This window comes from Cyrtonyx montezumae, unplaced genomic scaffold, assembly GCF_038088225.1.
Source record: "Cyrtonyx montezumae isolate F1298 unplaced genomic scaffold, pur_monq_1.0 scaffold_3, whole genome shotgun sequence".
Classification (NCBI taxonomy): domain Eukaryota; kingdom Metazoa; phylum Chordata; class Aves; order Galliformes; family Odontophoridae; genus Cyrtonyx; species Cyrtonyx montezumae.
This window is the reverse complement of record NW_027072034.1, coordinates 97,158,335-97,183,332: the sequence shown is the minus strand read 5'-3', so window position 1 is coordinate 97,183,332 and position 24,998 is coordinate 97,158,335. Positions and strand designations below refer to the sequence as shown.

The 24,998-nt window shown below is 42.3% G+C and overlaps 1 protein-coding gene across 2 annotated transcripts in view; it reads left to right on the top strand.

The window, feature by feature from the left end:
• Positions 1–239: 239 nt before the first annotated feature.
• The window catches only part of SOX5 (SRY-box transcription factor 5), a 621,758-nt gene continuing 596,999 nt past the window's right edge, over positions 240–24,998 (top strand). For both annotated transcript variants that reach the window (XM_065742493.1, XM_065742491.1), the window contains exon 1: positions 240–359. The gene's annotated coding sequence lies outside the window, so the exon portion shown is untranslated. The remainder of the gene's footprint in view (positions 360–24,998) is intronic.

The window sequence follows — 24,998 nt, the reverse complement described above, 5'->3', positions numbered from 1 at the left end:
ACCGCCGCCTGCCTCCTCCTCCTCCTCCTCCGCCTCCTCCTCCTCCTCCTCGGGGTGCCGGGGGCGGCCAGACACCGCGCCGAGAGCCTCTCCTCCCCCATTGTTCCCGGTCTCTTTTCTTTTTTTTTTTTTTTTTTTTTGCCTTTTGTTATTGGCACTCGCATTGTGTTGTTTGTCTCTGAAGCCGCCTCATGACCAGCAAAGGGATTTCACCTCGTCCTTGAGAGAGAGAGAGAGAGACACACACACAGAGAGCGAGGGAAGGGGGGGAAGGAGCGCGGGGGGAAGGAGGGCAGCGTGCGGCCGAGCGCCCGTCCCCCGGTCCCAGCCGCGCCCGGAGGACACTCGGCAGACCGCGGGTAGGTGCGCGCCCGGCGCCGCTGCAACCCGGGGCTGGCGGCGGGGCCGGGCGGGCGGGGGGGCGGCTGTCAGCGCGGCCCCGTGCCCGAAGTTGGGCGCAAGTCGTCCCGCCCGCGCCCGGCGGCGGAGGTTGGGAGAGTTGGCGGCGCGGGACGGGGGCAGAGCGGGGCGGGGGGGAGCGAGCCCCGCGCGTCGGGAAAGTTGCGGGTTTCGTTCCGAGCCCGGAGTGAGCGGAGCCGTCTGTCGGGAGGAACGTGAGCGGCTTTTCCCCGGGGATGGCATGCTGCGCGGCGCTGTACTTTGGTCAGGGGTAGAACCAATGGGAAGCTGTGGGATTTTGGGTAATAAGTGTGGGAATCTGCGAGAGGAGTAGATCTAAGAGCGATTTGTTTTCTTGCTGCTGATGAATAATGGCCCCTGGCATTTATTTTTATTTTTATTTTTTTTTAAGCCAAGCAGGCCAACGAAATAAGCACGTGGGAGATCCGTAGGCGTCCGACATCGCAGCCATCCGCACGGCAGCGGTGCGGTGGGGCGGGCGGGAGCGCCGGGCACGGCTCCGGCTGCGCGGGGACCGCCGCTCCGCGGCTGCGGAATACCCCGCGCTGAGATGGGGGGGAGAGGGCTGGCGCTGCGGAGACGCGTTCTGCTCCGTCTCTGTCAAAGAATGGAGTGCTCGGCCGAAGTCAGCTGGAAAAACGTGAAGTTCTATTCCAGTTGTACTAGTGGAATAAAGTAAGATGATGTGTCCCGGCTTCCCTCCTCCCCGTGCTGAGAAAGCTGTCAGCCTGCAGCCGTGCCGAAGTGAATCGCTCAGGTTAGGAGGCAGCTTCTCGCGCACGAGGGGCTGTACCAAGTTCTTCACAGTCTGTATCACCTGGAGCGCGTCTGAGAGCAGCTGCCTGTGTCCACTGCTGCCCTCGGCCCCACTCGGTCCTGAGAATATGGCACTGCTGCGCAAGTGGACTCCTTGGCCTGAAAACACAGTTCACAGCTGTGGAAGCGGGAGATTTTTGTTACTGTTAGCTGTCCCATTTGACAAGGCAGTTACCAGCTTTGCTTCATGAGGCTTTCCAGCTGAAATGGGAAAGGCTGGCGTCGATTTGGTGCGTTCTGTGAATGGGTAGCGTGGCTGTTCTGACATAATTCAAACTCGAGAACCTGATAAACACGTGGCCATTATGTGTGGAAACGCTGCAGCAGAGCCTTCCGGTTGAACATAAACTGTTTTGGTTGAGAATTACACTAGAAGGAGCACAAGACTTGAAAGCCACAAGTGTCTTTTGTAAACAGATGGACGTTCGGGATGTATCGGCTGCCTCAAGTTAATTCAGTTAACATGTGTGTGCACATGTATCTCGTTTTGCCTACTCTGTGTTTTTATAAGGAATGGATGTGCTTTTTAGTTAGAAAGCATCTGAGTTCTGTCAGCATCTGCCCGAGCTCCAGCTGCAGGGGCTCTTAAGGACTGCAGCCGTGCTGGTGTGATCCTGTGGTAGCAGCTCGCTGCTGTCCCGTTAGGTGTGCAGGTACTTTGCTCATGAATTTAGAAATGGCAAGATAACATTTCTGGTGTCACTGTGATGAGAAAATACAGAAGGGCTTAAGCATGCATCTTGCTGTGCCTCTCTCCTACATGCTGCCTGCCAAAACTGGTTAGGTGGAGCAGTACCGTTAAGCTCTGGATTGTGTACAGGGGGGGATAGTTCCTTGGTGCTCAGGATTAAGAAGCAGCAGTGACTTGTGGTGAAAATACACTGCTATGTGGCAGGGAGGTTTGTGAACGGTGCAGCTAACTGTCTCCACGTGAAGCACAGGAGGAGATGGAGGCTTGGCATCTCTGACGGCACGTAACGTGTGTGCAGGAGCCCCGACTCTGCCTGCTGCTCCTACTTACCCTGGTATGCACGCTGCGATGCTGGCATACGGATGCACCAAAAAACAGGGTGGTTGTTGAAAAAGAAGAATTCCAGCGTTTAGGAGAAAGTAAATGAACAGTCCTTCTAAAAATACAACAGCACGCTGCAGTATTGCCAAAGCACTGCTGTGATGCCATTATAGGCTGTCATATTATTTGACCATTGTCAACAGATACTTTAAATATTATTACTGTAAGGATTTTTTCCTGTTAGCAAAGAAGATTTTTCCCTGTTTTCTACGTAAGCATCTTCTGCTCTTTGCAGGGGCACAGCCCCACTCACACTGAAGGCAGTGGGAACGTTGCCTGTGAAGGAAGTGGGCAGTGGGGCCTTAGGCCGCAAGTGTGGCCCTCGTCTATAAAGTCTTCTGTAGTGTAAACTCTTTTTTTTGTAATTTCAATTTTGCTGATAATCACATTTATTCAGGACATTAGGGATGGTGTAATTCATCATTCAGGTTCCATTATCCAGATCTGGTTTAGGCAGTGTACTAATGTACGCCTGAAACAAGAACACAATCCTGCCCAGTTGCACTGAAACATTACAAGGTTTGGGGAGCTTTTTGCTTTTTTTGTGGCATGCTTAGTCCAGATTAGGAAAACTTCCTTTCAGGTCCATGTGGGACTGTGGGAACTTAAAGTGAGAGCTGTTTCCATTTGTGAAATTCAGCAACAGATAAGAATATTCAGGTCAAGACCAAAGCGTTGCGGTCCCCTCCTACTTCTAGTTATGATGTAATTACTCCTTCATTGGCATTTTGTGGAGAGTGGCAGCTGCAGATAAAGTGGATTTCAGAGTGCCTGTGTGCAGTCTGTTAAAGCAGCTCAAGTTTGCGTGATGCTTGCTCTGGCGATGGACACCTTGGACAAGTGTAAGACTGTCATTCTTGCAGTACCTTTTCCTGTGTTTTGGGCCTCTTCAGGAACATAGTGGACGCAAGGCATGTACGCAGTACGTTCTGTAAATGGAAAGTGCGTTGTCCAAACAAGTTTTTATTGCTTCTAGAGTGCACATCCTTTGTAGTTGCACACATTTCCAGATGAGGAGACCGTATGCTTCGTGACAGCTTGAGGAGGGTCTCCTCTAATGTTTCTGACAGCTTTATTTTCTCTCCTCTTCAGCCTTTTTCATTCTCTTTGGGCTGCAAACGTAGATTGAGACTTAGGTAATATATAAGAGAATCCTTTAATGTTGGCTATTTTCAGAGGCACAAAGGACAATTACTTTCTCTTCCTACTAACCTCCTGCTGGCTTACTAGCTGCTTGGGAGGCTGGTGATTTTAAGAATGCCACTTACCCAGTGCATCAAATACCAAGTAAATCTTTGCTCACCAAGATTCCAGTTCCTACACCCCGTGGTAACACCAAAAATTGAACTTGAGTGGCCCAGAGCGCCAGCTCCTACTGTGATGACTCATACAACCATCAGCACTTTTTAGACTTAAATTTGATCCATTGGCCCTGAGCAGTGCTGACAATTGCCAGCTAAAAGACCCTTCAGAGAATTGTCCTTTAACAGAAGTCTTTTTTTTTCTTTCTTTTCCCTTGTCCCATTTCCTGTTCTCTTAAATAAAAAGAAATCCTGGTGACAAAGCTAACGTGTATTCTCTGATTATTGTTTTTAAAAAAAGAGTATTTACCTATATTTCGAGGAAAAGAATTACCTGAAAAGTGCAGGTCAAAGTTATTTTATAAAGGCAGTACTTTACTGCACAGCTCCCTCAAGCAAAAAAATCTCATACGGTTTAAAATCGTACTTCTACACATGAGCACTCTATCTGTGGAATGGTTTTAGTTGAAGTACAGGGGGAAGTCTGTACTGTGTTAATGTTAATAGTCTGATGAAGGACACGGGGAACACTTACACCTGCCTCTTTTTTGTGAGCGTGTCCTGCTAGAAACTGAGCAGGCTCAAATGTCCATTGCAGGTATCAGTGACTGACAGCACACAACCCAAATAAAACCACATCCCTTTGGGGAGGTGATTTCCATTTTGTACTCTGCTGGTCTCTGGAAGAGTGGCCCAGGTTCTACTTGAAATATAGAAGCCTCTTCAATAGGCTGAGATTTGCTACCTAGTAGGTTAGCTGCCAGGGAAATACTTAAGGCATGTTGTACTATTAGAAAAATTATTTTACGGGTCTCTCTCTTAATGTATGTGATTTTAATGTATTCAGTTTAAAACTAGATGCCATTTTAAACCTCAGGAACAGGAGAACAGGTGGGACAAAGTGAAGTTGCCTGCTCATAGCATAGCAGTGATGGCTCTGCCTGCTTGGAGAAGTTGTTTCGACAACATCTTTGAGGAGTGGGGGCAAAATTCAGTTTCACTTATACTGCTTGGAAGCCTTCAGCTGGCTGTTAAACAGATACAAAGAGGGGTTGTGCTTTCTGTAAGAAATGAGTGTATACAACAGGGTCAAATTCAACTGAGTGTCATGCCAGGTCTTTTAGCAGTCTATCTAAACACATATTCAATTCAGCTGCTTCAAATTCTAAACTAGGGCTATGGAGTCTTCCTTTTACACTGCTATATAATCTTTCTGTATGAGTAAGCTTTCAGCTTAATGAAAAGGGCTGGGGGACACAGTTGTAATCCTCAACTAGCCAATTAAATACTTAATAAGGAACTAAAAGTTAATTTTACAGTCTGTTTAAAAAAAAAAAAAGCAAAATATGAGTTGCAGGGCTAAAGTTGTATCTCTGGCCAGTGGATGGAAGACCTGCTTCTCTTAGCAACACCATTTTCATGTTACAACAGACTTTGCAAGAGGTTAGGCCTAATGGAACAGATTTATATGAAGAAAAAATCGGAAACCACTAGAAATCAGAAGCAAATTAGAAGTGGAATAGGATTCACGTGATTTCAGAGCAGCCTGGATTAAAAACAGATACTTACTTCTATATTGAAAAGCTTTTTAAATAAAGCACAGAGAAAATACCTGCTCTGTAGCAGCGATCCATCCAGCAGCTCACACTGATGGAGTCTCTCCTGCACCTGCTCTGCAGGGAGCTTGGGGACAGGAAGGTTCCAGGCAAGGGCACCCATTGTGGCCATTCCCCATGTCTGCTGTGCATGTACAGCCAGTAAAATACACGTGTATTTTCCCTGAAATGAGGTCTTTCCTTATACCATGGTGTTAAAGATGAGGCTTTTCATGCCAAAATATAGGCAAATGCATAAATGATGAGAAAAAAATTGATATGTATGTGTCAATTACAGTTCCATTTAATAACAAAGTGGACGCATCTGCTCTGAAGGACATGCAAAATATCTGAGTTTGTGGAGCCGCAGGAAAGTGGGTGTGTTAATGCAATATTCTGTTTCATGATTCAAGTGTGGGAGAAGTTTATGTTTTATATGAGAGACTGAGCTCTTTTCTGTGCTTCAGATTGATTTTATGTTTGCCATTGTACGCAGCTGGCTGCCAGAAGCAGGACGGTCTGATTCTGAGCAAAATAAATGATTTGTTCTGATTCCTGCAACTGAGAGTTTGCATGGCGGCACCGTGGCGCGTTAAGTGCGTTGTGGTTGAGATTAACAAATTTGGGACAATTCATTAGTTCAGCTTTGTAAGCCAAGCACAGATTACTCAATCGGTGCTCACACGTGTAGGGAGAGCTTTGTAATTCTCCCTGGAACTTGTTGCTGCCATCAGCTTCGTGCCTTCTGCTGGTAGTTGGAAATGGCAGAGCTGGAGCAGAAATTAATGAAGTGCTTGTCACTTCTTCTGTGAAACAGTTTCCAGATGATACCTGAAATATAGCGAGGCATTCCTTCAGCCAGCGTCGCCATGGGTAAATAACTGTGGAGGGAATGATGGAAGTTCTGGAAGTGTAGAGGAGTAATATTAATTCTCATGAGAGATTACAAATGAGTAAATGCTGACAAATGTGTACAAATACGTACATGTGAATTTAGTGCGTGAGAAAGGCAACTGACAGTTGTGAAAACCAACGGCCTCTCTCCATCAGGGCAGAAATCGACCTAGGGGGTTGCTTGCCCCCATCACTGAATGCCATTAGGCTGGTGTCTTGCTTGCTGTGAGACAGAGCAGCAATCTCTCTGTTTTTACTAAAAGAAATAAGAGTAAGACAAAGCCTTATACCTTGTACTGTGTTTCACCCTCCTCTTTTAAAAACTAGTGCATTGTGCTGGTACAGAAAGTGGTTCCTAGTGAGAAGTATCAAGCTGAAATAAGGAAGGAAATGGAGAATCCAAGAGACTGTGATCCTTAAAAATGTATTGGAGGTTTAGGTGGTCCACTGCAGACAAAACAGCATGAATACTAACAGCAGTCTGTCACCCGAGCACCCCTGCAATGCACACAAAAATGGCATGAAGAAGTAGCAGTCAGGGGCTATAACTGTTGCACAGTTGTGCCAAGATTTAGGCATTGATACAGTATTTTACTTCCTGCCTTCCTGAGTTTTAAACTGTGTTTTTGTATATAAGAAGGAAAATAGATACCTGTGTAACCATACAGCTTCATATAATTAATTTTATCACAACACTAAATTTTGCTTCTTAGAATCTTAAGGTGCTTGGAAATGTCTCTGTCTTTTCATTTCCCATTTCTAATTCACTCAGAATTAATTGAAGAGCTGTCTTAGATGGCCCCGTTGAAGAGTATGTAAGTCTATACTCAACTTGAGGAATGTGGCTTAGTTCGGTTAAACTCAGCAAAATGCAAGTATTTGCATAAATGCAGTGCTTGGTTAGAAAACTCAGATTTCACTGCAGCCAGAGCCCTGTTCTGTAAGGTAGCTTGATGGTAGGTACCGTGCTGACCTTCTGGGTGATTGGGGAGCTGAAGTCATTCTTATGAAGGGAAAAAAGTTTCCTAAGTTCTTCCTGCCTTCTTACATTAACTCCCTGCTCTAAAAACCTGTGTAGGCTGTGGGAAGCGTATGTTAGAGGTACTCTTCAGAAGCTTCAGAGCGGGCAAAATGGATTTCATTTTTGAGCAGTGATACTGAGGGTATTTTAGTTGTTCCTGGTAGCAGGGATGGGCTCCCCTAATTCCTTGTACAGCAGAGCAGGCCAGCTGGGGCTTCATCCAGTTGAGGATTGAAAGCCTTCAGGGATGGAGGTGCCACAGCCTCTCCAGGCAGCTTTGGGTTGTTCTGGTTTGTTGTCTTTCCCTGATTGCATTTCGGTTTGTGTTATGTTGCTTTGAATACATGTGTTTGTTTTTTTAATGCTTTCTAGTCTTTTTTTTTCCTGATTCAATACCAGGACAGTAATACGGACTGTAGAACTTAGGACATGGGAGGTAAGCATTATAGGGCTGGTTCTGTACCTGCTGCCATCAGAGCAGACTATGCTATTTGCTTTAGACAGCTGATGGTAAAACCCTGAGGTGGTGACCCTTTGGAAGGTACATCCACTTGAGCATATGTCCACATGGGACCTTCAGAGGAGTGGAAGGAAGTTCAGCAGTCAGCCTTCTCTGGTGTTTAATGGGCATGGGAACACAGCTGTTCAAAAAAAAAAAAAAACCCAAAAAACAGCTGTTTGGAAAAAACACCTTTTAAAAATCTGAGTAAAACATTGGTGGTCTTGCTATTAATTTCCTTTATTTAGAGGGATAAGATTTTGCCCTGGTTTTGCTATTCAGAAAGTGTGGAGTCCTTTCAGTGTCTTAATAGGTTTTGGTGCAGCCTGCTGTGCAGTTTCCCATTTGGAGCTTATTTTTCTTCCAGCTCTCTTCCCCTCTCCTGATTTGGAGAGGAACAAGTGGGGTGTTTCTGTGGAGCTGTAGACTTTCTTTTAATTGAACAAAATGTATCACTTAAAGAAAATGAGCATGCGTGTGTGGGGGGAAATGAAAGTATGCTGTTGGGTTTTTTTTAATATATATATAAAATATCACCTGCAAAGTGCTTTTAAATAAACCCCTATATAACCATGTATGTTTTTTTTTTTCACTTGAAAGACACTATCTCCTTCTTCTAAACATTTGCACAGCAAAGTAATGCATTATTGCATTTTCATAAATAATTGAAAAGCAACTTAAAAGAAAGTAGGCCAACAGAAAAAAAAAAAAAAAAGGAAAGTGTCTGTTTCAAATTTGAGAGAAGAAAAATATGTTTCCTTCTTGATAGCAAGTCAGTTAAATGTTATTAAATCCCACTCTCCCACCCCAACATGACCAAAGACAAATCTGACAATTGACAGTTTCATCTAAAAGAAATGGGGAAAAAGGCTATAGAATGCTGAGCTGGTTTTATTTTCCTTTTTTTGTTGTTGTTGTTTTCTTAGTAAGAAGGGCAATTGTGACCCCTTATCAGTTTGCAAGTGACTGCAGAGTAAATCTCTGGAGGTCTGCTTGTTGGATTTTCAGTACGTTTCTCAATGCTGTGCTGTAATAATGCAAGCTATTTTAGAACTGTGCATACGTTAGTGTTCTGGCGCGGCATGATACAATAATGTGTGAAAAAGCATAAGATCACACCTTGGTGAAACTTGCAGATTTCCTGCATAATCCGACACTGAGCTCTTGTCAGGTTTTGACTATATGTAAAGTGAGAATAAAGTTTCCAGAAGCAGGCGCAGGCCTTGGATGCATTTCTATGGCTGCTCAAGGATTTTGGCCCTGACGTGGTTATGAGTGTGCCTGACTTGAAGCACTCGAGTCTCGCTGTAGCCAACGGGCCTCCTTCTGTGCTCCAGATTTGGCACGCACCTTCAGGCCTTCGCCGAATGGAAGCCTCGTTTTTGCTAGTGCTGAGAAAGATCAAAGAGCCAGTGTAAATAATTTCTTTTTAAAAAAATTACCATCAGTCACTGGGAGCTGTTTCCAAGTAACGCAGCAGCACGTTTTATCTGGTGGCAGAACCAGGTGCTGTGTGTGGTAAGAGCCCAAGGCCCGGCCTGCTCGCCTGGCTATGTCTGCTGAACCTTGCCATCACTAGTGGACCCTGATCAGATGAATGGAGGCTGCATGTAGCTGACTGTCAGTGTGTTCATTCTCCCTCACTTTCCTCCCAGATTCACTCAGTCTCCTTTTTTTTGTTATAACCGGTGTGGCTGTGTTTTAAGTCACTGCCCACCATTTCCAAACGGTGTGATGCATTTGTCAAGGATCTGGAATTGGGGATAGTTTGATATAACTCGGTGCAGGTTTTATAGAAACACCTAACGTGTGTGTTTAGTTCTTAAACACCTTCTGTGCTTGATTTATCCTCACAGGTTGTCAAGGTATTCGGATGACCTGGAACTGAGGAGGTACGAGGGAGCTCAGCTGGCAATAGTCCGACATTGAGTCTGACTGCGGCTGAAAGTTTTTTTTGCAGTGTTGAGCTCAGGCTGTGTAGGAAGTGAAGAAAACCTTCCTCACCTCCGCCATTGTATCCAAAAGGCTCTGAGCAACATATTTTTTTCCAGGTGATGAGCAACCTAGTTAGCTCACATTGTTTAAACCCAGTGCCAGTTCTCCTTCGTTGTAAGCACAGTGGGAATTTGTAATAACGCCCTCATGTTCCCCTCTCAGCAGGCTCAGTGCTAGAGGTGCTCCAGTGGTTCTTTGATAGGTTTTCTCAGCCAGAGGAGCCGCAGACATCTGTCTGCAATGGACTCCTGTGCACCAGCTTTATTGGAAGCTTTTATTGCAAGTTCTTCACATTAGACACTGCTGTCTAGTATGGTTCTGAAGGCTGGCTTTTGGTGCAGTAGGCTTGCAGATTTTGACCTTGATGAATATTTCCAAGGTTCTGCGTTATTTGTGATCATCAGAGATGTGTGGATCTTGAGGTTAAAGTTGTGGAGGATGCTGGGAAAGCAGTGTTATTTTCTGTTGGGAATTTCTTTCCCTTTGGCTGTCCCAGTGGGTATCTTGTGAGTGTAAGGCCAGGCCTATCTGTCTTGTGGAAGCTGAAAGATAGATTTTTGGGCATAAGACAAAATCATTTTGTTGACACAGAACAGTATGCATCACTGTTTGTGCTATTACTGTTCTACATTTTTGTATTTGTAAGAACAGCATATTGATGGCTGTGTGTTAAAACTCTGTCTTTTGGTGGCTTGTATTCTTTCCGAAAAAGGAGAAAAACTACATTCTTACTGAGAAAAAAACCTGAAACGATACTGGAACAAGTACAAGGGCTGTGTTCATACATGATCAGATTCAGGAAGATTAGGGCACCGTGTATAAATTGCTTTCATGTTCGTTGGGTTAGCAGCTGTCAAATAAGTGATTATAGATGTTGGCAGAGCTTTTCTTTCCATAATCACTGTGAAGCGGGGATAGAAACGTAACAGATGCCATTTAATATGGACCAGCACCTAGGTTCTGTTTCTGGGTCTGGCTTTTTACAGCTTTGTGGCCAAAGTTTTGTAGTGCCTTTAATTTCTTACTACCTGGAAGTGGAGGTAATAGTCTCTTACTTTACAGGAGATATCTGAAGCTGTTTGTTAAATAGTTTGAGAGACTTTGATGAAAGGTATGAAATATGTGCAGTAGCATTAAGGATAACATTAAACAGAGCAATTGTGCTCTGTCTGAAGATGATTATTACTCCCATGCAAGCTTTATTTTGCTGGGCAGTGTTAACTTTCTGCGAGAAATAATGTGATCTGAGACTGCGTTGGGTTTTGTTTTTTTTTATTTCTTAATTGACAAGGCTTTTGGATACATGGCACCACACTTGCAGTCATGTTGAAGAGCAAATGAAGCGTTGTGATGCTATTTTTTACAGCATAGGAGTCTTCGGTGACTCATTTAGTGTTTGTAATGCCTGTGACAGATTAAAAAAACCGAATCAGTTACTCCCAGTGAGACGGATACACTCAGCCAGACTCTATTTGAGAGTTACTTGCGGCACTGTTAAGACCAAAGTACGCATCTTCCCCTTCCCCCCCGAAAGAATCCAGCTTATCGTGAAATGTTTATCAGAGCCATATAAACATTTCTTGACTGCTGAATTTTGAAGGGAAATTCTTCTGGTCTAACATACGTATTGCAAGCAAGACTCTTCACAGCTTAGAAAAAAAATAATTAGCTTGGTTACAGCCCTACTTATTACCAAGCATGCCAGCATCTGGCAAGGGTAGGGCGATCTGGGAATTCGCTGCTTGAAGCCATGGAACAAAGTGTTCTGATCCGACCCCAGCAAGCGAGTCCAGGACTTGAACTGGAATCTTCAGGAGCAGAAAAGTCTTAAGTGTCTGGAAAATTGGCCTGTTGAGTCACCACGCAGGCACTAAAACAAAACTAATTTTAAGCAGGTCAGAGTTCAGTGATTCCCTCTGGAATCTAATTTTTTTTCCCTTAAAAAAAAAAGTCTCATGTTTTAAGTGAAAAGGGTCAAAGTTGATGCACTGCTACAATTTTTGAATGCTTTCCCTTAAGAACAGCCACCCAGGCTAGGATTAGCATGAAGGGCTGCTAGGCTGGCACTTCAGTGTCTGGGTTAAAAATATTTTAAAGCAGTAAATGCAGTCAGAACAGAGAGAGAGATCCCTGGGAGCCTTCCTGTTCAAAAATGTGCGAGCTCAGGGCAGCAACTGCAATGTAATTTAGGACAGTATATGCTTCATAGCTTTAGAGAATATTGCCTCCTGTTAATGTTACGTTGGAGGACAGTGGGATAGTGGTAATTTTAGAGAGGTGGTATTCCTGTTTGTTTTACATTGAAAACTTCAGAATAAATAAAAAGAAGCGTGAATTGAGGAAGAATTGTAACTGCTGAAACCCAGCAATGAATCCACTCTGAGCAGACTGTAGAAACAACAGGGGAAGGTGGGCACACAAACATTTTCGTGGGAATGCAGCCGCAGAAGGAACTTAGCAGACAAAGACGAAATCAGGTATGTATTCTAAAAGGCATGTGGGCAAACTTTTGTCTGTGCGCCCAGTGAGGAGCCTGCTCACATGAAATTGCAAAATGTTTGGGGGGGATCGAATGACAAGAAGCTTGTATTGCTTTTCCATTGCTGAAGAAATGGGACTGTCTATAAGCAGGAGTGATTCAAATAGCTCTTTTCAAAAAAGTGCTCTGGAGAGCGAGGGAGATTTTTCATTTCCATTCCTTTACAAAGATTATTTCCTTCTTTTCCCCTTCATGTCTCACAGAGTTCCCTTTAAATCTGCAAGGGAAAAGGATGGTCTGAGCTACCTAGGGAGGCTCGAATCTGAATTCTGTTTGTGTCAGGCACTGTGAGCTTGGTGATCTCTGTTTATCTCTTAGGAAATAGTTGTGCTTGCACAACACTGCAAATGCAATGTGCAGATGTCAGGACAGCTAAAACAAAGAAGGCTGTCTAGGAAAAGCAATGCCAAACCTAATGGCAGAGTGGAGAGGCAGCAGAGAGGACCTGTGCCTTCTTTTCTTCCTTGTGACTGCGTGGCCATAGGTAAATCTCCAGGGCAGACTGCAAGCTCCTTATGCTTGATAGCATGTTGCAGCTCGTGGAAACAGTGCTGCTGATGCAGGGATGTTTGTGGGAATGGTTGCCCACGTGGGCACAAAAGTTTGCACTCTGGTCATCGGTTCAGGAGTCATCTTCTGAGTGACACCTGTCCTGTGGGGCTTCCTCTTGGACGTGCAGGGTCAGTTTGAAGTGGAGCATTTCGAGTGGAGGTGCTATAAAGTTTAACATTCGTTAGGAGAACTTCAGTCCGCCTTGCCAGAACATGAAGTTACTGGAGTGCTTCCCCTCCGTGTCCATACAGGTGTGCAGTACGTGTGGATCTGCATGGAAGGATGTGTGAGGCTCTGAGATCCTATTTGTCTTCCAGGTTACGGCAAGGTTCCGCTTTTCTCAGGCTTAGCAAGTTAGTGACTGTAGTTTACTAAAATATTTATTTCAGTTTAGGGGAAACTTAGTGACATGCAGTTGCTTTTGCATTTAAGATCATGGTTTATAGCCCTTTGAAGTCATTATGTTTGAAGGAAAAAGAAGTGCTTAGGATAAGCTGAACTTGAATTAAATTGTGTAGGCTGATAACAGATTGAATTTGTGGTACGGCTCGTTTCGCTAAGGAAGTAAGTCAAGCAATGAGTAATGCTGGGCTGACTCGTATCATAACAGGAGGTGGTGTAGCTTTAGTGCAAGGCAGTGGAGTTTGCTGAATCTGAACGATGAACTGATTCTTCTGACTTCAGGGATGCTGGTGGTTCTGAAGGTAGAAAGTTAATCTGTGGCTTGTATAACTTCATGATTCACAAGCATAAAGCTGAGATAAATTGGGCTGGTTTCCAGCCCCAATACTTTCATTTGCAGTGATTAAGAACTTACAAACTACAAATTGCTTCTTTTTCCTAATAGGTGACCCCGTGGAAACTCTGTGACATGGGAGACTTAGGGAACCAAGAGACAGAATGCCTTTTAGGTTGTTCCCATATAAAATGCTGATTAGTATTATTATTTTTTTTTATCTTCTCATTAGGAATTCCACAGTTGTCCTTGTGTTCAGCCCTGTTCAAATCTTACCCCAGCACAAGAGGGTTGCAGTAGGTGCACGCTGTGCTGATCCTTTTTGTTTAACTGCCAGTGCTTTTACACTCAAACTAGCTATCAGAGTCTGGTGGGTCAACAGGATCGTTCTTTTATCGTGAGACACACCTGAAATATCTGCTTAGGCAGTGTTTGTGATTTTTCAGCAAATGTTCAGCCCAGCAGGGAGCTGCAGGACTCACCTCCATCTCCCAAGGGTTAACAGTAACCTATAATAATAATCTTGTGGCACAAAAATGCTTCTTTTTATGCATTACCTATTTCCAGAGGCCTAATTTAGGTTTTGTATCAAAATGGATATCACAAACCTCTGAGCTTCCCGCTGAGAAGGAAAGTGCTACTGAGAGACATCGTTCTCTGTTATTCTTCTGGTGTCCGGGAGGCAAGGAAACAATTGCTGATATCTCTAGCAGTAAGTATAAATAGTGCCAGGGTGGGCTGCAAAGGTAAAACGGTTGGAGAGTACTGTTCCTGTGAGCCTGGACTCACAGGAACAGTACTCTCCAAACTGGCTCTTTTTAGAATGTATATGCACGTGTGTGTGTTTCTTCATTTATGAGGCAGTTTGCAGATCAACGAGAAATCAGTTGCGTTTCGTAACTGCACAAAACTTTCACCTGTCATTAAAAGAAAAGAGTACTGAGCAAAATGAGAGTGTGTTTTCCTGCTTCAGTGTGCAGACAGCGACATTCAAGGATCAGCATGCACGCATCCCTGCTCTCTCTGTGCACGTTTCGTGCCAGATTCTGCTGCAGATCCAGTTGAACTGTTTTCATCAGTTGCTTTCCTCAAGAATTTGTTTGTTGAATGTTTTCATATACAAAAAGTTATGTTTGGATTTTTGTTTCTTTGCTGTAAGAAGTGCAAACAGGGAAAACAAAAGCTGTTTTTTAAAATGGAAAGGTTTTTGAAATCAGAAAGGCTTACTGAACGCCCGGATAGTTTTTTCCCATTCACTATTGATTTTCCATTGGAAACGCATGTGAGGAGAGAGGTCAGATTTTAACAAAACCTGAAAAAATGCTTATGTTTCACAGATTCATAGCAGTTGCTATTTTTCCCCTGCTTTTTCTGTATGGAATATTGTTGTGTGGAGCTTGTCCCAAACCTGTCCTCCTCCTCGTGACCATGTAGATACCCCACAGATTGAGCAGCCCACTGACATATGTCCCTTCCCCTCTCCCCACTTCCTGCCTTGGCGATGCCCAGAGGGAAGGCGACCTGACATTGCTGCTCAGCTGTTGGATAGGAGAGTTCCCGGTCCTCCTGGCTTCTTGTGTCTGGCAGGTTCAGGTGCTGAAACATGGACCTGGTCAGCCATGGGTATAGTATAGTGCTCTGCCTGCCTGGTAGAGTTTATTCCGTTTCAGCACTGTTCATGTTGGGCTGTACTGGCTTTGGCCTGCCATTGCCTGGCTGAGGCCAGAAGTACTCATTAAGCAAACAGTGCTTACCACCCTGAACGTAGTGGAGTACATGCATGGCGGGTGTGAGCTGTGGTCGTGCTCTGCCACAGCCTGGGCAAATCCCTCGACCCTTTCTTCCTCAGTTCTCATGTGTTCAAGGACATACAGGCTTACCATCGCACATGGGTGTTGCAAAATTTAATTAATAGTTATTTGCATGATTTCAAAGACTTATAACCCTAAGTAAACAAGAGCTTAATCAGTTATTTTTTTTCATATTTGCACTATAGGAAAAACCTACTAATTTATTTCCAAGCACATGACATACAGAAACTATCTTCACACTTCTAAGTGGAGCTGGGGCTCAGTGCCAACACTTTTTTTTTCCTAGTGAATCTGGTATACTTGTACACTTATATAGAATGTACAACCTTATAGTTTCACTCAAGAGGTGAAAATTTTTTCTTCTATATTTTTGTACTTATACGCTGTAAATACAAGGCACTTCTCATCAGTTAGATTCTTTGATCCTCACCACTTCATGCACTGCCAATGTCCTTTAGCATTTCTGTGGAGTAGCTCTGATGAGTAAACAGTAAAAATGTGTGTTGTGTTTTTTGTTTTTTTTCTCCCATGTGTTCTGAAGTCTCATACGTTAATTATTGCATTTTAGGCATCTGGGGATTCAGGAAGGGGAATGGAGACAAAATGTAATTGGGAAGCTTGTCACCTCTTATCCTCTTTCATGTGTGTATGTGGGGAAGCCCCTTTGTATATTGATTTGGGAAAGAGGACTAAATCACATCTCGCACTTGGATGCGATGCTGGAAATGTTATGCAGAGCACTGATTTAGTGTGGAATGTTCGGTGCAGTTGGGTACAAGAAGTCAGAGATTGTGCCTGTATCTGCATTTGCTGTCATAAGAGGGTTAAATAAGAGCTAAGTTTTTTTTTCTTTTATCCGTTTTATTTTTTAATTTCCTTTGTTTTAATAAAGTGTTTTTTTTTTAAATGAAGTAGGAGAGGAGAGTAATATGCCACTGACATGCTTTGGGATCTGAGGCTCCTGTGGACCCCATAGGATGTCAATGGACTCATTAAGATTTAGCCAAGTTTTATGCATTATTCATAATATACATTCACAGCATGCACCCTAAAGACTGTCTCTTGTGAATGCTTAGTCAGAATCATTTGCATTCTGTATTATGGATCCATAATATAGAATACATTTAGCTACATTTTGTGTATTATGCTTTACACATATTTGCAGCCTTTACTGTTCTGGAATATGCAGCAAATGTGTTTAAAGAATAGAATGCAGTTGTGTTTTGTTGCTCCATAAAAACTAATGTGTAATAAGGACCCTGATAGAAATTAATTATCGTGTATGGGCAATGGACAGTTATTTTTCTCTAGATTTTTAGTGATGTTTGAAATTTACTTTTCTAACGTGCTTAAGAGGTGTTTTAAATTCTAGGCTGGTATTTTGTTTCAAATACATACAAATATCAATTTCTGTGTGGAAGGTTGGTGGATGATGAGCCATCAAATTGAAGCCGAGATACTTAATAACACTAAGAGTTGTTTGCTCTGAGTTTGCTCTAATCCTATGAACACTGTTTCTACTTGTTGTATTAGGCTACAACACTTCTGTACATGACAAGATGAAGGAATCAACAAAACACCACATCAGGAAATTAAGTCTCTTCCTATCATTTGGAGTGTTGTAACTCTTATCTTTTCACTTTTCCTCAGCTGCCATTACATCATGGTGATTGATCCGATCTCCTCTTTAGAAGAGATCTAGAGTAGCCCACACATGTTCCTTAGCATACTTCTGTGCTAGTTTCCCCATCCATTACATAGAAATGACAGAGATGGTACTCCTTAAAGTCCTCTGTAGTAACCACATGCTTAGATTTACTCCTTCAGTATTCTGTCACTGCTGACAGAAAATATTCCTTTGGGAATTTTGTTCTTGCAAAAAACCTGAATTTCTTTTGGGTCTAAAGAGAGAAATTGGGGAGTGTATGGGAACTGTTGAATCATGGCCTGAACCACTGATTGATCACCTGAGGCACGCACTGAGTCAGCTGCAGGAACACAGGTGAAGGCAATGCACTGTGTGACCGGAAGGGGTGGAGTCTGACTCCACCTCTCCTAGACTCCGTTTAAGGGAGTCACTTCATTATTGTGAAGTGTCTTCCAGTTTGGGGACCATAAAATTTTTTTCAGCTGCCAGGCTATACAAAGGAAAACTGCAGATGGCAAAGAGAAATAAAAGGAGTTTTCAAGCTAGGGTCTTGTAGCATCTTTTGAAGGTCCATTTGCTTTTGAAGAGCAGCAGCTGTGTAGCTTCAGAAAGTGTGAGTGAATGTAAGCCTTCCATCCCTTCTTTTTTTCAGTGTTGTGCTACAGAGTTCTACAGATGACAACAAAAGGGGGTAGATGGTGAGATCTGTCTCAGGTGCCTGACATGCAATGGGCAAAAGTAGTTTTCCAAGTTTAGATGTATATAGTGCTGAAAATCATCACATGCCTTTTTGTGTAACTTTTTCCAAATGTAATGCTTGATTAAAAAGTCAATGCTTATCAAAATAATGAAAACAAACAGTCCGAATATCACGAAAATCTGAGAAGGTTTTTCCTGTCATCGGCTAAACACAGGTGAGTGTTTTGGCAATGTCAGGAATTTGGGATGAAATGGTTTCAAGATCTCAAGAGTATTTATATTTACTTTTTTCTTCCAGTCATTTTTCCTGTTTACCTTTAGGCAGTGTTTGTACATAAGTGCCCTGAAGGAACAATAGAGATTTTGCTGTGTCCTTGGCAAACTGGGAACTTATCCTTTGGTCCAAAAGGGACTGTTGAGTTCTTGGTGAAGCAGTATCCTATATAGACACATTTCATTGCCTTTTTGTTCTAAAGGGATGGCCAGTTTTTGATCAGAAGTTTTCACAGTTGAGAGTTTTTAATTTGTTTGTTAAGTGTGTATTTGTATTATTACGTGTGTTTTTTTGCTGTTACTTGTTCCTTTTGCTTAGCAATTGACAGTGAAGATGTTTAAGTCTTGTCGCATAGAAGCAGTATTTTTCTTTCTTCTTTGCTACAAGATGTAGCACAGTGGAATTCTGCTCTGTGGCTATGGCACTACAAAAGCAATCGCTGTGGAAGTGGTAACCATATTGCTTTGGGAGTGAACATTGTTGAAACAATTGTCAAATGGCTTTCTGTCCAGGAGGGCAAAGCTACTCTTCCATCTAATGTTACTGGTACATTAACGGGGGGGGGGGAGATAGGGAAGAATGACAGAAGTTATGGAAATGAAATCTAGATTTCCCTTAGCTAAGTGCTCAGATCTTTCATATCTATCTCCCTCGAGTCCTGAGCTCTCCTTCTTTGTACTCTCCTATTCCCTCTTCTCCCCAGCCCTTGGTGCTGCCCTAGCACTTCCCTGCTGCACTCTTTCTTCCTTGCTGTGCACTGAAAGCTCCAACATAAAACCCAAACTAATATATGCAAAAGAGATTATTAGTTTGGTCCCTGATCCATACTTACAGCACTTTAATTGTTGATACATCTTATTAGTTGGGTGTGAGGATCAGAGACCTGTGTGAATGTATTTTTTTCCCATTGCAAATCAAGGAAATGGGAACATAAATAGCTCTTGAAAAACAAGACATCAAAATACCCCTTTCAGATTGACAAATATGCTTTGTATGCTGAACTTCTGGCATTTTCTTTATTGTTCTCACAAATACCATTTGCATTTCAGCAAGCTCATTGCTGTTTTTGATACTCCGGGAGCTGCTTCTGGAAAGTGAGTTGCCTTTTGGCTCTTACCAGCTCAAACTACAGTGCTGAGTGTAAGACGCCATGGTCTTCAGAGTATTCTGCACTTCTGCTCCTTCTATTTTTCTGTTGAGCAATCTATATCCGTACTGTAAGATGTGTAGTAGTGCAATGAGCATGTTTTTGTTAGTGTTACTAGGCATACAAGGTGGAAAATAAAGAGCTGGCTTCCCATTTGTTTGTGAAATTTCTAGGAAAGGTCTAGCAGCTTTATTTAACGTTTGTAATATGTACTTTATTTTTGTAAATGATTTTAAATGGTGTAGCAGAAATGCTCTGTCACAGCTTGACCCAGTGATAGAGCACCTGGTAGGGAAGGCAGGGCCAACCCCGGGGAGCTCAGGTGTAACCCATGCACCTAAGTGGTAATCTCTAAAGGCCCCTTCCAATCCCTGCAGTTCTGTGCTTCTGTGAAGGAGTGGAGCCAGGATCTACCCCTTCTCAGACCTCATTTAAGGGTTAGCAGTGGAAGTGAGGGTCTATCCCTATACACCTTCTGGATGTAAGCAACTTCTTTCCTTTATTTCCACAGCTGCTGTATTTGAGCAAATGCTCACTTGGTGCAGCCTAGAACCTTGCTGCTCTGCTGCTGTTGCTGAGCTTTCCAGTGGGTCACAGATGGTCTTTATTGAATGTCCAGCTGTTTAAATAGGGACTAGAGTACATAGGAAATGAGTGCTGTATATTAGTTGGACTCATAAGGGATGGCAAGAAGAGTTTTCCTGTGGTAGTCTCTGTACCTTCATGTTGGTAACTTGATTAACAGAGTACTTCTATAGCAAGCTTCATTGGAGATATTACTATTATTGGAGATAATACTGCCAAGTGACTGCTTTGTTTTGTTGTGTTTTCAGGTTATTGCTAGTAAAGCTTGAATTCAGGCTGGAACTTGTTGCTAGGCTGTTCCTTTCTCTCTCCTGTATCCCACCCTCAGCCCAATTAGCAAGACATACAGTAGTGTGCCTGTTACTTGTTCCTGATCTTAAAACCCTGAAGTTGCTTTGCACTGTTTTCTCACTTTTGCTGGTTTTACAGCAGTAGTGCTGATCTGTTCTTACTGATGTGTCTTAGCGTTGAACTGTTTTTGTAGTAACAAAGATAAGACTTTAGAACTACATTCATTCGTGTCTGTGTTATTGTAGTACTAAATCTCTGTATAAATATTAGTATTGTTGTTGATTAAAATGTACAAGGAAGGGTTTCAGCTCTTTTTTTGAAGATCAGTCCCCTTTACTGGATAGGGGAGCCAAGAGCCCTTTTAAGAAGGGTAAGAGCTGAGGAGTCTGGTAGGTATGTACATTTAAAATGTGTGCCATGTGTGCTGAGGGTGACTTGGTTCACACAGAATATTTGCAGTCAAGTCAAAAATAGAACTCATAACTTGCATGCTTGTGCTTCCTTAGTCCAGTCTCTTCAGAAACAAATCTCTGCATTACTTAAAAAGAACAGAACTGAAACATGACCGCTGGAGTCTGCATCTATTGCCTGCTAATGTGGAAGTGAGAATCAGGAGGAGAGTGGTGTTGGGGGTGTAGGGGTTGGGAAATTTGTATTGGGAGGTTCTTTCAGATGTTCTGGACACTGTACCTGCCCTGCACGTAGTATTTTTGACTTCATGGCTGTCTGTCCAGCATCTCCTTTAAGTACTGAATTGCATCAAATGTTTCCAAACCAGTACTGGTACAATGATAATGTATTACTGTTGTTGGCAGAACTAGGGATTACATGCAGTAAAACCGTGGGCAATTGCAGTCTTGTTTGCAGCTGTCTTGTTTCCTAAATATTAATACTACTACACTAAAAAAGTAAAACAATTTAAAAGAACTAGTTGGAGAATCTGTACAGGTGTAAAAGTTAAGCATATGGCAGAGTGGAGATTGTCAATGAAAATGACAGATGATTAACGTTCATTAAAACTTTCAATTAACACCTTGAAAAATTCCATAAAATAATACCGCATATAAATAATGTGTGATGTCTCCAAGCACTTTTTTCCCTTTTTAAGGGGGGAGAGAAGATGGGAAATGGGTAAATACTTTTACAATACACTTTTTTCCCCTCTCTTTTTAAGAGTTCAGTGGTATACTGTTGAATAACTTGTGTTTAAGCCATTGGTATGGAAAAAGATTTGGCCTGGATGACAAATCTTTGTGTTTCTAAAGATGAGCAGAGTTTTTTTGTATCCGTATCTGTTTTTTTTCCTTAGTATGGGAGAACCCACAAGAAACTGCAGGGCAATATGAAAGATGCTCTGATCAGTTAGCTAGTTACGGAGATCAGTACATGACAGTAGCTGTGGTCCTGTCTTTACAGCCATCCTCATTGACATGACTCCTAGCTCCAGCATGTTATGGAGAATTCTAGATCTGGGCCTCTTCTTGTCAATGCACACACATGAACTGAGGATTTGTCTCATCTAAGTGAACTTTGAAATGGTAAATTAAAAATCTTAACATTAAGAAGCTGACTTAGATGTTAATTCTTATGTCAGCTGTTAATTATACTGAAAAAAGTTCCAGAGTCAGACATACCCTGGCTGCCTTGTCCAGAATTGTGTTTCTGGAAGGAGAGAGGTATTTTGGTCTTGCCAAAGCACGTGAGTGGTCTAGATACAGCATAAGTGAATTCATATGAGTATTCTTTGAACCTTGGGATTTGAGTGCTTTATTTCCAAAGGGACCATTGACACTGGGGCTTGCATTCCTTTTTCTGTTCTTGGGAAGTTATTGTGTGCATTACTGAGAACTTCTGTGAACCTAGCTAGGCTCTGTGGTTCTGAAGATCCAGACTTCAGACAGGATCTCTGCTCTGTTCGCATTGGATGTTCTTGCACGCTTAACCATCTTAATATGGTTTTTGTAATTGGATCCAATCAAGGCACATGTGGCAATTTGAACTGTTAACATCCTTTTTCTTCCTTCTTAAAATGCATTTCATAGGAGGAGAGGAAAGAAAGACAGCAAACTGATAGGATGTTGTCTTTGACCACTCTTGGATTGCTGTTTTTGAAAGTGATCAGCAGTGGTATCTCTTGGCTTCCAGGAAAGCAATGGGAATTTTGTAGCTGACATCAATGGGAGCAGATTGAGACTGATGTTAAGTGCCTTTTTTTTAATCCTGTCCCTGGTGTGCAGTCAATTTCATTGTTTTCCCTGATACTTCTGTGGGTCTTGAACATAACAGAGAGGAAAAAAATAGCACTGAAGACAACAAGTTAGTCAGTGTGGTTTCACAACTACAACAGAAAGACTTCGAGGGCAGCTGTAGGTCTTGGGGCTGCTGTTGATTAATGTTATGGATTTGTTTTGATTTTAGTATGACACTATTAATTTTAGTCTCTCTGCTTCACAGGAGTCATCATAAGTGAAGCCCACCCTCCCTGAAACAAGAAAATCCAGTGCAGCTTCACCATTAAACTTCTGATTTACTGTAGATTGGGAGATTTTTTTTGGCCTTTGGATTTGTCTGTGCTGACTCCCTGAAGTCTGATGCCCCTTGTGTTTATGTGTTTGGTGTGGAATGTATTGCACATTTTCTCCCCGACACATTTTGATAGGTTAATCTACGGTGGAAGCTTTGCATTGTGATATCTGTTCTCCGTTGATCTGTTTGTCTGACACTGATCAGCTTGAATGACTGATGTGTAGTGTGTGGAAGACCTTTCAGGCCCAAACCATAACTTACTCTAGATTCATCTCTTCAATTCTGCTAAGGCCAGGGTTGAAAGATGACTTTGAAGAGCAAAGGAGGGGAAGACAGATTTGAAAGTGGATGCAGAGTGCACACTCTAAATGTGTTTGGAAATGCTGATTTGTAATCCCTCTTGCCATAATTTTTGATCTCCCTATCCCAAACTACTCATTAAGTATTGAAAGACATGGTAATAAGAATTTGTCTAACAAGGGAAGTGCTGATTTTAAGAACAATTTTGGTTAAGCAGAAGGTGATGTATTTAAATTTGGGGGTCTTACAGTTGAGTGTCTGAGGGTGGGGTCAGAAGTTACCTCTCTGCAGGGATTGCCCCCATGCCAGAATGTGTTCTCACATGCTGTGATAGTGGTGTTCTTGTAATATGTGGGAGGAAAAGCTGGGAACTTATAGGGTAGAAACCGATTAGGGCGATCAGCCTTTGTCCCATCTCCAGGGCACTGCTTTTTAAGTCAATCAGGAGAAATCTTTGTGGAATGTAACAGCATTTGTTGAGCAATCAAAAAAGTTACCCTTGAACCTACAGGGCTGCTCTCGTGGTATTTAATGCATACATACAAGAAGAAAGATAACCTGTGTTGTTTCCTCACCCCACCTCTTTGAGCAAAAAATAATGGGCTCTCGATGGTGTTCAACAGTTACACTGTAATTGTTGTTGATTTTAATTGGGTGATTTAAAAAGTTGTGTGAGAATAGACTTGGTGCATGTGAATAACATGGTTACTGTGTCTGAGTTCAGCAGTCATGTACCAGTGCATGCAATACAGTACTTTTTTGAAACTGTAGCTGTTGTATAGTGTATGTGAAGAACTTGAGTCTTTCATTGATTTCATTTATGTATGTTTCCATGGTTTATATTCTTTTAATAATACTAGCCAAAACAAACTTGCTCTTTGTCTCAGTTTCTTGTTAGTAGGAAATTGAGGTTTGTGTGTAGGTTTATCACCTCTGTATCCACTCAAATGCTTACCTACTCTGAAATCCTTACATATAAAGAGCACTGAAATTATACAAATACAGTAGGTTTATAAAAGTGGACTCCTTACGGTACCATTTAAGTCTGTGACATGAGATCTTCCTGCTCATTCAATCATAAACGTGAGCTTGTGGTGTCAGAAGTGTCAGAAGCCTTCTATATGGCAGAGGCAGCAGTCATGTCAAACGTGCATTCCCTTGCTGACTACTTCTGTCTACCTGTGGTGTTTTGTTTTTTTTTATTCAAAGTGAAATACTTATTCATTAAAGTACCAATTGTGCAGATTGCTCTGCAAGGGAGGACCTTTATGCCTGCTCTTGAAACAGTGTGGAAGCTGATGAGGCTTTGCATGTGGCGGTCTACACATGTGTCTGGCAGGACCGAGGCCAAAGTTCCCTGGCTCGTGATCTGAGAAGAAAGAGTTCATCTTTCAAATGGGAAGAGACTATTTTTTTTCTGCTGTTGTGTGTACGTAGAAAGCCAGAGATTCTTTGTTTGAAAATAATTTTGGTATTTCTTTTGTTTGGAGCATACCATGTCATAGCGTCATCTGAGTTTAGCACAGCATTTGCTTTCAGTGTCAGAAAGCCAAAGCTCTCATGAAGATTTTAAATCGTCTGATAACATTTAATCAGTTTGTAGACTGTGTGTGCTTGAATAGTAAGCACTTCTGAAGAGCTTGCACCTTTTAAAAAAAAAAGTGAAGTACACTGATAATATTGCAGAGCATAGAGAGGTTTAAAATTATTGGAGCACTTAATTTTTTCTATAATTGCTTCAATTTGTAGGGAACTAGGCAAAATACCAAGCTGAAAATGAGTTGCGTTAATCGAAAAATTCATCAGTCAGAAAGTAGGATTTCAACCAAAATGCCCAATTAAAACAAAAACAACACTAACACTGTTGGAGATGAAGCCTTAAAGTGATGAGGCTTGTACTCCTTTGTGCTGGCTGTTGACTTCTGAGGATTTTGGAGCAGCCTCGTGCATTCATCTTAATGAAGACGGCCAAGGAGTTGAGGGAGAGCCTGAGGCATGCTGCTTAGAGCAGGAAGCAGAGCACAGGGGAACCTTCTTGCTATGCACCACAGTGGGTAACCAGTGTGAGTGTAGATCAGCTAGAGGTTAAAATTCTTTTGTTGTAAGCTGACAATAAGCTAAAATATTTAACACCACTGTGCATAGCTTATGTTGGGTATAGAGCTTTTTGGTACTGTGCAATTATATTTCATAATGATTTAATGAACCTTATTTAAAACAGGAAAATGTAAAAAAAAAAAAAAGTATCACTTGAAAGATACCACAGAAACTAAAACA